At 38.2% G+C, this 6,781-nt stretch overlaps 1 pseudogene; it reads left to right on the forward strand.

The window, feature by feature from the left end:
- The first annotated feature begins 1,701 nt into the window (after positions 1-1,701).
- On the forward strand, positions 1,702-1,922 carry LOC136119285 (small nuclear ribonucleoprotein G pseudogene; annotated as a pseudogene).
- Positions 1,923-6,781: the final 4,859 nt, after the last annotated feature.

Here is a 6,781-nt window from a genome sequence, read left to right on the forward strand (position 1 = left end):
TTGTCAGACAAGAGCCTGCCCAACTGTTCCCAGAGGATATTATTCATATTTAAATTTACACTCACTTATATCTCACATCTCTGAATAGCAAAAATGTCACAATTATTTTAGCAGTGATCAAATAAGTTATTTCAATAGCAGGGCTCTAATAAATAAATTTAGGTTAACTAGCAGGCAATTTAAACCTTAAAACGCCAAGAGTGCAGAGAAGCAAGGGAGTGGTGTTAGTAGCAGAGCAGTTTTGGAAGTTCCCGGGATTCCCTTACAAAAAACAGTGAGAGCCACGAGGATGGAAAAAAAGAGAAAACTATACAGTAACATCTTTACCAAAAACCAAGGGAAAAACATCGCCTGGAACTCCAGAACACTATCTACCCTTAGCAACTAGAAAGGGGGAACCACACCTGTGCCAGCAGAAGTGGAGATTTGAAAATGTGGTCGGGTAAGGGTCAAAAGAGCCAAGGAACCCAGAAATCACCAAGTCATCATCCAAAGGAAGGGCACCGCCCCCCCCCCCCCCGCCCCCCCGCTCCTTGACATGGGGAACCTCAGGAGGGAATCTAAGTACCACACTGAGAACTGGGAGGAGATCTGGCAGGATCTCTTTTGCCAATGAGTGCAAGGAAAGGTCCCAATCAGGACCCCGAAGGCTAGGCAACATCCAGTGGAAGCTCTAATACAAAGACAGACTCCGCGCTGAGCAGAAACTGTTGAGAGTAGAGCATGATATGTGTGTTAAAAGACAGCTAGCTGGGCTTCCCTGGTGGCGCAGTGGTTGAGAGTCCGCCTGCCGATGCAGGGAACACGGGTTTGTGCCCCAGTCCGGGAAGATCGCACATGCAGCAGAGCGGCTGGGCCCGTGAGCCATGGCCGCTGGGCCTGCGCGTCCGGAACCTGTGTTCCGCAACGGGAGAGACGGCAGCAGTGAGAGGCCCACGTACCGCAAAAAAGAAAACAAAAAAAACAAAAACAAACAAAAAAAAGACAGCTAGCTAGCTAGCTAAGGCTGACAATAGCTAAATCAGGCTGATCAAGTTTAGTACATTACAGTACTAAAACTGAGAAAACTAGACATATGTGCTGCCTGGTGTGATGCAATAGAAAGTACACTGCATCCCCAATGTAGAAATATTTTTACCAAAAAAAGTTAAAACCTGAATCAAACCTAGCCTCTAGATCTAATTCCTAGTTTACAGACAATACGGAGGAGAAAGGAATATGCTAAATAATACAATAAAAACGCAACCAGCCAAATGTGGGAAATTCTGCAGGATAAATAACCTCACCTCTTCAACAAATAAATGGCATGACAATGTGGGGGTGAGGGGGGAGACAAATAAAAAAAGACCTAAAGATACAGCAAATAAAGGAAATATATAGATTTTGTTTGGATCCTGATTTGAAATCACCAACTCTTAAAAAAAATTTTTTTTAGATAATTGGGGGAAATTGACGATGGACTAGGGATTATACTGTATAATGGAATTACCACTAATTTTATTGGTGTGATAATGGTATTGTGGTATGTTGAAAATAAAAAGGTCCTAATCTGTTAGATACCTAGAGAAGTATATACCAATGAAATAATATGATGTCTGGGATTTACTTTAAATTATTCTGAGGGCCGGCCATGGAAGTGTGAGGAAGGCCACGAATTCCATTTCAAGGTATCTTTGAGCTTGTTGAGTAGACGCCATAAGCAAGGCTCACCCTCCTGAGTTGAAACATGTATGGACAAGAAGTTATCACTGAAATCAAATGGTGGTAGACATGTCCAAGGAATCTTTGGGGATTTGATTCCTTTATGAATCTTTCAATAGATGAATGTGCAGAGACAGCAATTGGTGGATGCTGTTTTAGAACAATACTGGAATGGCAGTATAAGGGAAAATAGTATCATCATGTTAGAAGCCTTGGAATGAGTATAAACAAAGGTTGTGTTCATCAAAGATATCAATTGCTTCCTCATGTCCCATCTCCAAAGGGCCTGTTTTACTATCATATAAAAAATTGAGCAGTGTACATTTTCATATTAAACTTTCTTGTTAAACTTTTTTAATAGTCAAAAAAATTCCTCACACAGAAAAAATGGGGAATAGATGAAATAAAAATGGCAAAGTCTTGATAACTGTTGAAAATGGCAATTCATTAGACTTTTTTTTCCTACTTTTGAATGACTGAAATCCAAAATAAAAAGTTAAATAAAAATGTCTAGGGACTTCCCTGGTGGTCCACTGGTTAAGACTTGGAGCTTATACTGCAGGGGGCATGGGTTCAATCCCTGGTCAGGGAACTGAGATACCACATGCTGTGCAGCCAAAAATAAAAAGTCTCACCCACAACATGATTTACAACATCCGATTACTATATTGAAAGCTATAATACAAAAGGAGCAATAGGAGTTATTTTAAAATGCTCTAAATAATTCTTTAATCTTTTTTTGTAGGGTAATTGTCAGGTACTTTAGGTTGGTCTATTAATAGACAAAACTAAAGGTTACCATCTTTAAAAATGTTATCATAAAAAAATAAGGTTTTGTGAATTTTTGCCAAATTTAAAACATTTTCCAAAGGAAACACTGTCTTTAGCAGAGATTTCCCAGGCAAGATGTCCATGTCTGGTACCATTCTTCTGAACATTCCCCTGCTGCTCCAACAGGAGACAAACCACATTTCCAAGATTGTTAAATTATTACCTAGGAAACTTTTGGCAATTTCCCATTCAGTCACATTTTCCAGTCATTTGGTTCTCATGTTTATAGAGCTGGTTGTTCACTTTTACCCAATGTTCAGGAGGGACTTGGCTCCAGGCAATCCTTTTTTCTTCTTTCCCTTTCAATTTTGACATCTCTATGAGTTAGCTATTATACAGTATTATCACAGCCTATTGCTTTCTGAATCATATTACCCAGGAGACAATTCAGGAATGAACTTGGACTAGAATTTTATATAGCATGCACAGTTTCCTGAAGGTCTTGGTGCCTATTTTTCTGTAATCTGTGAAGGTCCTATTCCTTTTCTTTTCCACACAATATACTATTTGGATAGTTCAGGTATCCTGCATATATTTCTATACTTTTCTTAGCCACAAGCAACTGCTTTAATGAAAAGTAGATACCTGATCTTATTATGCTGGTTAAACCACAGTGCAGGTCAAAGCTGCCTCCTTTTCTGTTCCATCTCCATTATACACTTTGCTCGTTTGGTTTTTGAACACATGCCAACTCTTCTCAAAGATATTTCTCTGAGCTCTAATATTCATTTGTTTTCTATATTTATAAATGTAAACACTATGTAGTTTCTCCAAGTGACTGAATCACCCTGAAACTACCTAAAAAATGATTTCAAAAGTGCAAATGATTTGGGAGCCAGAGGTAGTAATATTAAATCCATAGACAGGACAGAAGGAGGCAGAATTGTAAAGGGAGACTTTATTTCTTGTTTCCAAATAAACATGTATACTCACTGATGTAAGAGTAGGAATACTTCCTATTCTACTAAGGGCTGCGGAAGTTACCCAGAACTCTTATCTCAGCTTTCTCTCTTCATAGAGATAAGAATACTTGTCACAATCTTTTCAGATGATGGAAAAAGATGACTAGATCAGTGATTATGAACCAGTCTGAGCTCTTTGTTAGTAGGATGACTGTACAATGGAATTACCATTAATTTTATAGGTGTGATAATGGTATAGTGGTATGTTAAAGAAAAAATCTGTTAAAGATGCCTAGAGAAGTATGTACCAATGAAATAATATGATGTCTGGTAAGGAATTCACATAGTTCTCAAAGTCAGGGTCAAAACACTTTGTACATCAGGTATTGCAATAACTGGGAAGAAGGCATCTGAATGTTAACCACTCTGATGTATTTAAAAGACTAGAATTCCTTAACATACTTTTGTTGATATAATATATGCACATGAAATGTGACAAGTCTCTTTTTGGTCAGGTAGAATAAAAACACAGGTGTCTAAGATTAGCTAATGGGGAAAAAAACCCTGAAAATTCTAAACTGATTAAAGATATAAATAGGCAGGCATTGAAACTGAGAGAATCAATGGGAATGGAGGAGAAATGAAGATTGATGAAAGGACAGAACAAACAAGAAGTTTCAAAGGTTGATGCTGAAAAGATGCTGAAAAGAGGAAATGACTCAGTCACAGTTTAGGAAGGAAATTCCAGTTAGGTGAGTTGTATGTGAGCCTGGGAAAGCTCATTACCTACAGAGAACAAGATTCTAGGAGTTCACTGCAGACTGTCCTTGGAGTCATGTACACAAAGCACAACATCAATACTGTAAAAAATAATCTCCCAATAGAGGAGAAAATTTTGGTGTCTTTTACTATTAGTGCTCATGACAGTTCTGGTCATTGAACCTCAAGAGATAATTGGTACAATGGTAGCAAAAACTGGTAAAAAAAAAAGACTGAGGTGAAAGAAAAATATCCATATTAGTCTAGTATGAATTTAAGTTATTCATCAAACATTTATTGGGGATTTCACTGTCCCAGGCACTGGGGGTACAGTTTTCAACAAGAGGGGCATAGGTCCTGCCCCTCTAAGAGGCTACAATCTTGCAGATAAATGACTATGATCTGGGAAGAATATGGTTTAGGATTGCACTGTTGACATTTATAAAACCATGGACAAAGTGAATCCAGACATGTTCAACTGGAATTCTTCAAACAGGGAGTGTAAGAGACAGATCTGGATAAGACTTTGAGGAAGTAAGGGTGCTTGGTGCTAAGTAATTTGCCTAAAACTAGACTGGAAAGTCTGTGAAGGCAGAGATTATATCTGTTTGATTCACAGTGGTTCACCAGCGACTAACAGAGCATCTGAAAAATAGTAGCCAATCCAGAAATTAAAAAAAAAAAAAAGTAAATAAGTGAAGCAAATATTTGCAGTACCTGTTATGTGACTGTCTTGCTTTCATAGTGTTTAGTATGAGTGCCACCGAGGAGTACATATATAGACAATTTAAATACAATGTAATAAGTATTAGGAGTTAAGCATGGGATACTATTAGGATACTATACTAAATAATTCACGGATCTGGAAAGCTTCTTGGAGGAAGAAATACTTGAGATGAGTTTTGAAGGAAGAAGGGAAGCAAAGCCAGTTGGATACAGCATGTATTAAATTCTTGTGGAATGAAACAGCATTACACATTTGAGGAACCCAAAATGGTGCTGCAGATTAGCTGGAGAGAATGGGATACCATGATGGTGTGATGGTAAATTAGGCAATAAGGACTTTTATATACTATGCTAAAATTTGGGCTTTATTGTAAGTCTGGTGATCATTAATATATTTTAAGCAGGGAATGATAGGATCAGATCTGACTTTTGAAGATCACTCAGGCATCAGTGGTAGTGGAAGGCGGGGGAACAGTAAAGGTGGGAAGGTTTAAATTAAGACATGTATGAAGATATGGAATAAATATAAAATATATTACTGAGAAAGGGATTGGATGAGGGGACCAAGTGAAGGAAAGGTCCTAGAATGACTGCCAGGCCTCAGGTTTGAATGTGGTGCCACTTAATATGATAGGTAATAGAAGAGCAGAGTGGTTTTTTTTGAAGGTGAGTGGGGAGGAAAAAGGATTATAAATCCAGTCTTTACTTGAACTTGACGTACCAGCAGGAAATATTAGTGGGTATGCTCCTCTTCTTTTGATGCCAATGTAAGGGAGATCAGTCACACCCTCTCACAAATTTTTCTTGATGTATATGGGTCTTGAGGCAGTACAGTATTTTTGAACTTTTTACGTGCTCTGAGGCCCCTCGCAAATGAACAAGATTGAATGAGCAGGTTGTATGTTGGTTGCTATGAAATGGAGAAATAGTTCTTAATAATTGTGCGACCTCAGACATCATTTCATATGTAAATAAAACATGGCAGCATGGGTAACAAGTCCAATCCGCTCTCCGTTAAACTATAATAACAGTAAAGCAGACATGATAAAATAAGATGTACTACTTTATCTCTTGGAAATTACACCGAGTGGTCGTGTATATTCCATAGTGAAAATTTTATTGGTAGTAGAGAAGCGAAAAATTTGAATGCAATAAATGTTATATGCGATTTTCCTGCATAGCTGTAATTAATGAATCTTTTTTCCTTATTGTTGTTAAATATCATTTTTGTCCTATTTTTTGACCAAATGGTTATTAGCTACATTAACTTTTAGAAACTTACTAGTTCATTAAGGATGTTTCCGTGCAACCTAAGCACATAAACACACACACTACGGTACTTAAAAGATTAACCTTGTCTTTTATGTGTATATTACATTCACTAAAACAACCCAGGAAAACATTTTTAGCCGTTCATCTAGGGTTTTAAATTGTCTTCACAATGCTCTTATTTTCTATTTCCATCAAAAGATTCTGCTATGAATGACAATATTTGTGAGCTCATTCACTTCTAAAATATCAAATTGTTAGTTTAACCAGTCCCCTCCAGTTTTTTTTCTCCCTCTGCCCACTATCAAGATCCAAAGATTTTCACCTTCTCTTCTCCCCCCAAAAAATGAAGACAATCGCTACTGCTCCCCTGTCAAACTCCCCAAACACAACCCACCCCAGAATAGGAAAGGAGGGAGGCAAAGCGGTACAAGTTGCGACGCGCGACAGGGAGCACAGAATTGGGAGCAAAGCCCAGAGACAGAGAATCAGTCTCCACGTCCGGGAAGATCTGGGCTCTTTGCCAAAAGAGAACGTCCCCAAAGCCCCGGGAACTGCCTGGTGCTAGGAAACCAGAGAAAGAGAGAGTGACA

This window comes from Phocoena phocoena, chromosome 2, assembly GCF_963924675.1.
Source record: "Phocoena phocoena chromosome 2, mPhoPho1.1, whole genome shotgun sequence".
Lineage (NCBI taxonomy): Eukaryota > Metazoa > Chordata > Mammalia > Artiodactyla > Phocoenidae > Phocoena > Phocoena phocoena.